Raw genomic sequence first — 11661 nt, 5'->3', positions numbered from 1 at the left:
GACTTTAATAACATTTATTACTTAATGGAAACACTGCCGTTGCGAAACTGTGTTTTTCGACATTAACAGAATATCGATAAAGTTTTGTGCACATTTGCAAGGGAAACGCAGCTAATGTGTATCAAAAACTTTATCACTTAAACTACCATTGAAGCTGTTCTGGAATCTGCATACGTTTGATTGTCTGAACAGCAACACATCCCAACCCTTGATGTAGAACCTCCTAAAAGTGAAGTTAACCCTACACAGGTGGCAGAGTGGACGTCTAATGGGGGAACTGTCTCCTCAGCTGTGACTGCTTAATAATAACTAAACAGAGATCCTTGTGTAAATTCTAAAGATCCCACTGTTTGTTTTCAACGAAAACCTTTAAGACTGTTCCAATCCTGCATATAAAGCTCAGTTTTATTGGATTTTATGAATCAAATGATGTCGTATGGTTAATCTTATCTTAATGTTTACTTGTTTGGAGTTGTTGGACCGTGGCTGTCAGCTGTAATGTGCTGTCAATCACAGAACGACAGCAGTAATTCAGATTACATTTACCTGATTAAACACAGCAGGGAGGTTTAGTTCGCAATGACGTTAACTGAGAAAACACTGTTTCGCAGAACCAGAAGAGATTAAAAATGTGCCATTTAAGTTAGGACCATTATTCTTTTAAGTGTTTGCGGCCAAGTTCTGGGTTTTCCCTTGAGATCTTGATTAGTTCATAAATATTTGAAAAAGGAACTCCTGATCAGCCTTTTACCAGCTGCTGCTCTGATTGTAACAAAGTGTTTGCACGACTTGGGAATGAGTTGCTTTACCATGTTTTGCTGTGGCTGAGTTGTTGCCTGCAGAGGATGTCAAATGGAGGTGAAAGACACTAATAATAATAAATAATAATACATTTTATTTCTAAAGCGCTTATCAAGACACTCAAAGACACTGAAAGTACTGACTGACTGAAAGTGAAGACTGAAAGTAGTTTTCTTTCCGAGGTTAAACAGTTTAGTGTTTTATCAGCTTGGAATGCAATAAACTTAAAGTGGCCCCTGAGGCGCAGTGATTAAGTGATTAGGTGTGTTGTCTGTCTAGTGTTGCCTCTGACACGGTGTCCTTGACTGTAAAACATGTCTCTTGTATCTGCACACAAACCTTTAACTTCCTTTGTGCTATCCCCCGTCTGTTTCTGGTTCAGCTGTTATCAACATCTAATTTGCAACATTCAGTTTGGGTTAGCGTTTCTGGGCAATCTTGTTAGGTCAGACTATTGACCTGATGGTTAACTGAGCTGAGCGTTGCTCTCTGCTGACATTTTCCATTAGGAGGCTTCAAAAGAGTTGACCCAAGGGGAGAAGAGTCAACCATTAGTTAATTATCTACAGCTTGAAATATGTGTGTCATTCCTCTGAAGCAAGCAGGGGAAGTGAAATCTGCTGACAGTAGGAACGTGTTTGGTACCTGCCAAAGATGCTGTTTACTTTTAATCTGTTAGCTCCAGAGCATTAAATGGTTTCATCAAACGCAGTTTACTTCTCATGACCTTGTGTCAGTGCGTATCTATTTGTCTGTTTTAGCGAAATATCTCATGACAGCTAAACAAATTTTAATGAAATTTTCAGAAACTTTTATGTACATCTATAATTGATTAACTTTTGAGGTCATTCTAAATCAAGATGGCCACCACAGCTAAAGGCCTCAGCCAACACAAAAAGGTCTGTAACAGTCAGATTTTGTTTGGTATGATTTGTTGTGGTAGTAGCTATGGTTTAGGGCTGGGTGATACTGGGAATATTTGAGATCTCAAGAGTTTCTCCTCATGCAGTGTGTATGGATAGTACCTACACCTTCTCAAAACTAAAGTTAAGAGGAAAATCACGAGTTATTTCTTTTTAAGGAATAAACATCTTCTCTTTGTAAATATGAGAATAACCACAATAAGTGAACTTACTCAGGAATTTAAGTTGATCTAAAAAAATAATTTTATTTACAGAATCAAATTAATTACTAATGTACAGCTTATTGTGAACAATCAAAATTTTTGTGAGTTAAAACATCAACAAAAACAGGTACATGTCCGCGCTAATTAATGTCGATATGACAACTCTAAAAAGAGACAGCAGAATTTCAGGTTTAAGGTCTTAATAAACCAGATGTTTGCAGGTACACGAAACTTATATGGCAAGGTTTAAGATTAAGATAAAGAAAGAAGGAAGAATGTGTGAAAAACCAGAACAAACACTTAAGGTCTCTGGCCGACGCATCAGCCCAAACTCAGGTACACTTGTCAAAACATTCAGGTTTTACCTGGAGGTGCCTCGACCGTCGGATTGAGCGTTAGGAAGTTTTACCCAGGTTGGTGAGAAACTCAGAGTCCCTTACTTCCAGTAGAACTTCCAAAGTTTTGCTTTACAGCGTCTGGAGATCTGCCTCTGTCCGAAGGAGCGAGCCAAAAACCCGTTTCAGGTTTTTCTTCAAAATAAAAGACTTCTCATCAGAGGTTTTTAAAACTGAATGGAGCTTCAAAGCTGGTGGTTTGGATCACGACTGAAGGTGTCATGAGCTGATAGGCAAAGACTTGCTCGTTGGGAAAAGAGCCAAATCAGTGCCAAATGCTGATTTCTCCTGCGGAGGAAAAACAGCTCAGGGAGACGAAAAAATGGAGTCTTTCTCATCTCTTTTCCTTTCTCTGTCTGTCGAGGGCTTCGTTCCAGGGTTCATTTCTAAAGAGAAAGAGCTAGGAACGTGACCTCGACTTTTGGGTTAGTTACAGGCAGAATGAAAGGTTTAGTCTAGGATATTCGCCATAGCAGAAAAACATCTTGCACCTGCTCAGAAAAACAAGTTCAAACTTTGACAGGATTAACACTGAAAGAAAATGAACTAAAGTTCAGTGAAATATAAGTGAATTATTTAAACTGAAATAAATCTTAAAATATTTGTCTATGATTCAAATACAAACATTTTTATATGTATATTTCATAATAAAACATAGTGAAGTAATCACAATGATCAATTTAGTTAAATTGATCAAACACAATCACTTTACTGTAAAATAACAGTTGATTAAACAAAGATTTGTGTAAAACAAATAAAGAAACATTGAAACAATATTTTTATTGTGTGTTTTTTCTTTTTCTGAAGTATAATGCAAGAAGACAGATTGTCATTATTTTCATTATGTAACTTTGATTTAAAAAATGATAACTTGTAGTTAAAAGAAAGTGTAAATCAAGAATATAAAGAAGATTATTATTTTGTTTATTAAAGAAAATAAAATGTCTCTTTTGAGAAAGGTCTTTTGAGACCAGGGTCAAAGACAGGTGGAAATGTCCATTCCCTCTCAGGTGACCCTTACGAATGCAATACTGCGATTATATTGAGTTATTTTTTAGCCATCTAGATCTAATTTGCCAGTTTATCTCACCCAGGTTCTTTAAACAGATCATCGCGATCCATTCATTCATTTCAGCCTTGTAGTTTTATTGATTAGATCAGTAAACTGTTGGGGAGCTCCTTCCTTGCTTGCCTGCATGTCAGATACTCAAGCTACAGTATGCTGCAGCCGAACTGCCAAAATTGTATCGGATTGTCGTGGTTTCATGACGAAAATTGCAACATTCTGTTCGCATTATCAGCATTTTAGCAACTTCTTGCCTAATTTGTGGGCTCCTTCTCATGTGGCCGATGAATGCGGGCCACAAAATCCCAGAAATGAAGGATGCATCTGACTATCTTTCCCAGCCGAGGATATCCCAGGATTGATTGCACCATCAGTAAACTAAAGAGAAAAATGAAAAGACATGTTTCAACACATTTTAATTCTGGAGGAACACAATCACTATGGTAACTGGGTAGATAAGTACATCATGTGAAGGCCAGACAGTCTCATTTCACAGCCGTATAAAGCATCGTACCCGGACTGCATAGGCTGTAGCCTCTATGGGCCGTGGTCTAGGTCAGGGCTTCTTAACCTTTTTGACCTCGGGGCCCAATTTATTAAACATAAAGTGTCACGAGGCCCAGTCAGACATTACCAATGTATGGATCAAAATGATAATTATTATAAATCTTGGTTTAATTTTTATTGTATTTACATTATAACTAAATTAAATACACTTACATTTTTAAAAGCTGTCAAATAATCAAAAGACAAGATTATGACAAACAATTTTTTATATTGTAACCTGCCCATAACAATTATTTGAACAAATACAAATCTCAGTCAACAGACCACTCAGGCTTATCAACACAAATATATATATTTAATACACAAATAACAAAAATAGAAAATTCAATAAATAAAATTGTGGGCATAAGATAAATAAATTAAAAATGATTAAATGTTTCAAATACAAAAAACTGTAAAACTGATTTTGATAAAGTACAAAGGAAACTATTTTTAAACTTTTGCATGGTAGAAACAGAAGCTGCTCTTCATATTGGTGACAAACAACAGTAACAACAGCTTTTTGACAAGTTTAAAGTTTCTTTAAAATACGTAAAAATATTTAAAAAATTAACTACAAAAAATAATTTGATAAAGTGCAAATTAAAATATAGTTGTATCTGCAACTGTATTTGATAATGTTTTGAACTTTTAAAATATTACATGGTAAAAACAGAAGCTGCTCTTCATATTAGTGACAAACTTTGGTGTTTTTGATGAGTTTCTTTCATTTTTGTTTCTACTTTTCATTTAAAATAAGTTTCCATTCTCAGCAGGTTTCTAAGGTTCTTCTTCTACATATTAAAAAGTTGTTAAACATCTGAGTGGTGCACTACTGCTACTAGTGGAGAGAAAGTGTATTACACCTTATTTAAAATCAATGTGGTCCCACGGCCCTCTGTGGCCCAAAGTTAAAAACTGTTGTTCTTTTGAGGCCCTCAAGGTGGCGCTGTGGCCCACAGGTGAAGAATCTCTGGTCTAGGTAGACTGCAGTCCTGGATTTCAGACAGCCATTGAGCGAGTTAAAAGTTGTGCTAAGCTTTATGCAGCTTCACCGCTGAGTTCCTAATGAGGAACGCCAACATTAGCATCTGCCCTCGTTTTTATGAACATATGAAACAGTTTAAGTTTCTCCAGGTGCCGCTTCTCTGTTGTGTCTTGTTTAGATGGGAAATACTGGTGAGCAATGAGGAAAAGGATGATAGTTATTGTGAGAGAGCCAACAATGACAGAGCTGTTAGCCTCTAGAGGTGGTGTGTTTTAGTCATTTGGAATCAAAGCTGCATTTGTTTCTGCCGTTTCTCTGCAGGTCGAAGCAGCAGCGAAAGAGAAGTCTTACATCATCTGGCTTTAACTGAAGAGATCTGTCTTTCTCCTGCTCCAGCGTTCACACAAGAGGTTGGTGTTGTCTTGTGTGTTTTCCCTTTTAAATGCATCTATTTAGGTACATATCAAAAGTTTACTGCTATTATTTGAACCAGATTAATAGATTTCCTGATATTTTCTTTTCCAAGTTTGAGATATGTTCTCTTTTGGTGGCATGATTGATCCAAAGAACTGTTAACCAGCAATCCCTCCCTAAATAAATCCCAGGCAAAATGTATAAATCTGCTGCAATGTGTCCAAACACAAACAAATAATGTGGTTATTGTTATTTTAATTTGTCATCGACAAGGTTTTGGTGCACTGTAGTACATATAAAATAAAATATCTGAGTGTGTCTCAGAGATATACACGAAAGTACTGAAATAAAGTGTACATATTTTTGGTCATTTGTACAATATTTGTTTAAATGATTTTATGGTTCCACATCTAGCTAATATACTTATATTCAGTTACATTTCGCTAATGTCAGCTACGTATAACAGATTCGACAGGACTGACAAAGATAATAGTTGGTTGCTCAAAACTGATAAAAATAGATTAATTTCCTGTTTCAGTCTCACTGAATTCTGAGTGTTTTCAAACAAAGCTCTGTGCATATGTGTTTCGTACATCCATTTTTTTTTTTTTTTTTTAGAAATCATAGCATATTGTGTGCATGTCTTTCAACACTGTGTTCTCAGTAATCATTCCACCTTGACTCACTTCACACTCAGCAGCTGCGCCAATCATGGCTCTGGGGTCACATCCAGCTCACAGTTGTGCTCAAGTCTGGCCCTCTGATGAGTTCATTTAAAATAAAACTATATATTAAATAAAAAAGCTAAATTTGCCAGAAAAACAATAAAAAATCTGAAATAAATGTTTCTGTTAAAACGGCGTTCCTGTTATGACAGGATGATTTAACTCAGTCCACCTTCCAATGCGTTTAAAACAAGGCTTGAAATAGTACGTTAAATTTATGTTATGACACTAATTCCCCTGTGCTGTTAGCTAACAGTAACTGTAGCTGACCAAGCTATTTATTTGAATAACCTGGCTGTATTCAGTAAAATGTGTGATTATAAGTAAGATTAAATATATAGCTGCTGGTTATTTTTAAGGTGTTCTGAGTCTGGACTCGAGGCTGTCAAACTCTCATATTCCCCCTGTTATTAGTAACATGTATGTTTCAGTTAAAAGTTTCTTTGAACCTAAATGATTCATAAAATCAACAGTATGGTACAGTTTTCTGCACTGTATCTTAAATATTTTTACCTTTAACTACACAAACCATCCTGTGAGCCCTCAGCTGGGTCCTGGCTCACCACAGCCTGAAATCCATCCTGTATATTTATCTGAAGAAGTAGGATAAGGTTGGGATGGAGTGGGGGTGATTTTGAACCAGAGGGAAACAATGGGAATGGAAGATAATGAGTGCAGCCACCTGTGAAGGCCATTGAAGCAGAAACCCCCACTAACATGATAAACAAACTAAAAGCTGCGCTTTTTAAAATATGGAAACTTTATGTCAGCAGCTCACTTCCTGTTTTCTCTCATGCCAAACAGGTGATGTTTAGGTCTGATCTTTGTGTTCAGTGTTTTATATTAGTCAGGATGTTACTATTTGTGTTGCTGTCAGCTGTTAACCAATCACGTTTTTGTTCATTTGTTCTTTAGTTAGAACAGTTTAAGTTTCATTGTTCCAGCTTTACTCTGACACAATTTTTACCTCTGCCAACGAGGTAATGTTTGTCGCGTATGTCGGTCGGTCTGTCTGTGGACAGCATTACTCCAAATAGGAATGCGCGATATAAACGATATACGGTAGAAACGATATAAATTTGTCCTATGATAGAGATCTGTAGTCTACCGGCCAACCGCGCAATTCTTTTTGATGAYKTAACCGGCTGGAGTCAAAACAGAGGAAGCGGGAAGCTGCGTGGCTGAGAGCGCAAATGGAGAGGGTGAAAAAAAACATGACTTATCCGGACCAGTGTTTACATGTTTACGTGACGGCGTGCCTGCAGCGGGAGGAGCGCGCGCAGCAGCACGTGGTGACGCAGCGAGTCTGAGAGCGCAAATGAAGAGGGGAAAAAAAAACATAACTTATCTGGACCTGGTTAGGGTGTGCGAAAATGAACGCCGAACTGTTTACATGTTTACGTGACGGCGCGTCCTCCGGTCAGATGCCAAACGACCACAGTGCCTGCAGTGGGAGCATCACCTGTCAGTCACCAGGGGTTTAACAAGTGGGGGTGGCCACAGGGGGCTGTGCCCCACCAGTTTTAACCCCTTGAGTCCCAAGCTTTGTGCTTATTTAAATCTTTCCCAGCTAGATAAGATTAGTAGTACCATATACATACAAAATGTTTTTAACTACGACTTAAAAATATAAATATATGTTTTTATAAATATATGTTTTACTTAAAATAAAAAATGAACCTAAATAGTTCATCTGACCAAAAGATAACTACTATAAAATAAATGTCCTCAATAACATGTTGAAGCTTTTCCTGAGGTTAGAGGCATTAGATAAATCAATACTTTTTAAGCTAGCTGGACTTTATTTTGAAACTGTAGATGTTTTAACTTATTTGGCAAATGTGTTTCCATCTCTGCTTTTGCGCATTAACTCCTTTACAGGATGGGGGAAATTGGTCTTGGCGGAGGTTTGCACTCTCCGAGTGCTTCTAGTTCTCGTTGTGTCTGTAGTAATTTAATCTGATATGACAAGTTTTTGTGAAGATTTAAACCAAAAGGCCTGACCCCTCACACTGGTTTTATTGTGTATGTGTGCATCTCACTTTACTTCCCCGTAACAAAACCATCCTGACAATAACGTTTTCATTTCTCTGATTCTTATCCTCTCAACATTGATCCTTTTTCGTCTATTGTCTCCAAACATCCTACTCCTGTTTTTTTTTTTCTTAGTGCAAAGATAATGTACTCTGATTCCCTCATTATCCAAAACTCGGCTGAGAGTTTTTCTCAGCAGGGCTTACTTTTTGAATTTTATCTGAGTATCATGTTGAGCTCAGCGTGCACACCCGCCCGTCCCCAAGGGTCTGTTGGGATAAAGCAGCCAGCAAGGTCTCAGTTTGCAGGGGAGTTGGGTTTGTTTTGTGGTATTGTGGGAAACTCCGCTGGAAGCGGAAGGTCAGCGCCAGAGGGAAGTCAGGATTAAACTGCACTCATCCCAGGCCCAAAACAGGAGCAAAATAACACTTTTAGGACCAAAAACTGGGTCCACCTGGCTTAGCGTTGGAACTGAGTTTGGTGCAGAAAATGGGATATGCAGTGTAAGGACTTTTTCGTCTTGTTTTGGGTGCCCCCAGGGGTTTTAAGATGGACTAAGGTGGAGCTAGTAATAATTAATCATGCAGGAGACAGGAGGGAAACAGGAGATCTGTTGAGATTCCTCAGGGCTTCTCAGTCTGCTGTTAGAAGAAAAAAGTTGGAGGAGATTTCTTAAAGGAACATTGTGGACTGTTTTTATGTCACTTTTGTCAAAGCCTGTTCACACAAACAAGTTTTTACTGCTAATTACTACATTTGCTTTTCATCACTATGCACCAGTAGCATGCACTGTGTATAGTGTATAATTATGTCACACCGTGTGTCCTGGTTCAGCTTGATTCTCTGTGTCAGAATGGAAGTACATCTGCACCAACACCATCATAAAATATACAGATGACACAATGGTGGGATTTATAACTGGTTGAGATGAGTCAGCATATAAGGAGGAGTTGTAGCAGCTGGCAGTGTGATGTGTCAGGAAGAAAAACCAGTCACTCAACACCCTAAAAACCAAGGAGATGGAGGTAGATGACAGGAAGAACAAGGCTGCCCTGCACCACTCTACATCAATGGTAACAGTGTGGGGACCTGTGTACATCTCAGCAAACCTGTCCCTGTTGGTCAATACCACAGCCGTAATTAAGAAGGCCCGGCAGCGACTTCACTTCCTGAGAGGACTCAGACAGAACAACTTGGAGACTAAGCTGATGGTAACTTTCTATCGCTCCATCATAGAGAGTGTGCTTGCAAATGCCATCACTGTGTGGTATGCTGGCATGAAAATTTTTGAGACAAATTAGTTAAAGCATGCCTTACGCTAACACAATGGAAAAACAAATAGTCCTTTCATCAGATTTCAGAACTTGTGTTATAACCAAACTACTTAGCAGGAAGGACCTTCCATATCAGTGACGTCTTTTGCCACAGAGGGTGTGGTTCGGTCAAAAGATTGCGTATAAGAACTGTTTGATTTCAAGTCTAAAATCTGGATCTGTCTCTTGGTTCGTTCTTTCCTACTTAGTAAATAACATGTTTTTCACACGTAAGTCAGAGTAAACTAAACTAACGAGAATAAAGTTCTGAAATTCATCACTCTTTTTGTAATAATGTGGCCTTTATTGACACATGGATTGGTCTTTGCAGTCATCTGGTGCGTGTTGAGTAATACCACTGGTTCAAGAGTCAAGATTCAAAGTGTTTATTGTCATATATACACAGATGAAAAACATGTTTCCCTGAGCAATGAAATTCTTACTTTGCCGACCACTCTGAATGTCAAGAGACAACCACACTAAAAAGAATAAGCACTTAAAGGACACTAACAAGGTAATAAGGGATAAAGTATAAAAAAAGACAACACTTCGAACAAAAAGAGACCAAACTAGAGATAATGACATCAGAAGGAAACAATACAATAATAACATCAAGAAAGGGAACAGTACAATCAGTGTTTAAAGTGTAAATGTGCAAATGTGCAACAGGTAACAGTCTGAAATGTGCACATTTGCAATAATAATAGAATGTCACGTTCAGCTGTTTAGAAGTCTGATGGCACTTGGGAAAAATGAGTTGTTATATCTGGAGGTTCTACAGGTCACACCTCTGTACCTCCGGCTGGAGGGCAGAGGTGTAAATAGTCCATGCTGGGGGTGGGTTGGGTCTTTGATGAATGAGGCTGCTCTCCTGTGGGCCCTGCAGTGGTAGATGCTCTGCAGAGAGGGCAGTGAAGTCCCTGTGATCTTCTCTGCAGTTTTTACCATTCTCTGCAGACGTTTGCGGTTCGTAATGGTGGTACTGTTGTACCAGGCTGTGATGCAGCAGGTCAGGATGCTCTCTACAGCACAGCTGTAAACGTTCCTGAGGATCTTTGTCGACATGCCAAACTTCCTTAGTCTCCTCAGGAAGTAAAGTCTCTAGCTGTGTTTCCGTTGCAAATGTGCGCAAAACTTTGTCGATATTCTGTTAATGTTGAAAAAACACAGTTTCGCAACTGCTGTGTTTCCATTAAGTAAGACATGCTATTAAAGTCACGCGTGAATGCGTTTGTTCTCGCGATAAGTCATTACAAACATGGCGGCGATGGATGTAAACACATAGCATGTTGCTACCACGACACTAGCGCTCATCATCAGAGGAGACGTCGGCGTCTTTTATCGAGGCTTTCCAGAGACAAGTCCCTACTTGGGAGCGGCTACGTATGCTGTGTTTTTGGGAAATTGTAGTCGCTGAGTTTACTATTTTATACTACTTCTGTGATATTACTACTACTTCTGCTTCCTGTTATCTTCTTCGTCATCGTCTTTTTCGCCAGTAGAAACAGCCGGTTGTTGATCACATGACTCCCGTGATGCGAAAAAAGTGTTTCCATTGCAGTTTTGCGAAAAACACCAATTTTGATACGGCCGAAATACCACCTCATTCTAGCGCAAAAGCATTTTGTCGAAAAACAACTTTTTTCGAAAGTGACATGTTTCCATTGAGAAGATTTATTTTCGAAATTCTAATTTGCGCATTTTCATGGTCAATGGAACCGCAGCTACTGTTATTTTGTGGGCCGGAACCCCCCCATTAAAGCATTACCCTACCCCAAGGCAACTTTGAAAAAATTCCCACTAAGTGGGCGGTGCTCAGAGACACTAAGGGGCACGGCCAAGTGTAGGGATGAGAGAGGAGATGTGGTCAGGACGAAGGAACCTGAGAGCTAGCTTAATTTGACAAGCTAACATTTCTGAATGTCAAGAATTTGATGTATTTTGTAAAAAGTACAGTTTCATGTTATACATGCAATCTCACATTGAGCTGTTTCCAACTAACACATAAAGTTCAGGAAACATACCGTATAAAATATGACTTAGACATTCTTGATAAAAATCTGCTTCCATCTAGCAGGATGATGAAGATGAAACGTGGCTGGACATTTCAGCAAGACAATGAGCCCAAACACAAAGCCAAGGAAACTCTCAGTTGGTTTCAGAGAAAGAAACTTGTCTTTCACAGAATTAATTATTTTTTGCTGTTATCACTGAATATTTCGCGCGATCTCCTTCCTGCACACTCTGTCGGAC

At 38.6% G+C, this 11661-nt stretch overlaps 1 protein-coding gene across 3 annotated transcripts in view; it reads left to right on the top strand.

Annotated features, from left to right (window-relative positions):
* lhfpl2a (LHFPL tetraspan subfamily member 2a) overlaps positions 1-11661 on the top strand; it is a 107660-nt gene that overhangs the window by 31853 nt on the left and 64146 nt on the right. Inside the window, exons 2-3 of one of the 3 annotated variants that reach the window (XR_001309959.1) lie at positions 5244-5332; positions 11483-11520. The exons of 1 other annotated variant lie outside the window; for it this stretch is intronic. The gene's annotated coding sequence lies outside the window, so the exon portion shown is untranslated. Of the gene's footprint in view, positions 1-5243; positions 5333-11482; positions 11521-11661 lie in introns of those variants that run through there. One more of the 3 variants, XM_014004681.1, reaches the window with a different exon arrangement.

Source organism: Austrofundulus limnaeus, unplaced genomic scaffold (genome assembly GCF_001266775.1).
Source record: "Austrofundulus limnaeus strain Quisiro unplaced genomic scaffold, Austrofundulus_limnaeus-1.0 Scaffold26, whole genome shotgun sequence".
Lineage (NCBI taxonomy): Eukaryota > Metazoa > Chordata > Actinopteri > Cyprinodontiformes > Rivulidae > Austrofundulus > Austrofundulus limnaeus.
Note: the sequence above shows the minus strand (reverse complement) of the source record. Positions and strands in the feature narration are given on the sequence as shown.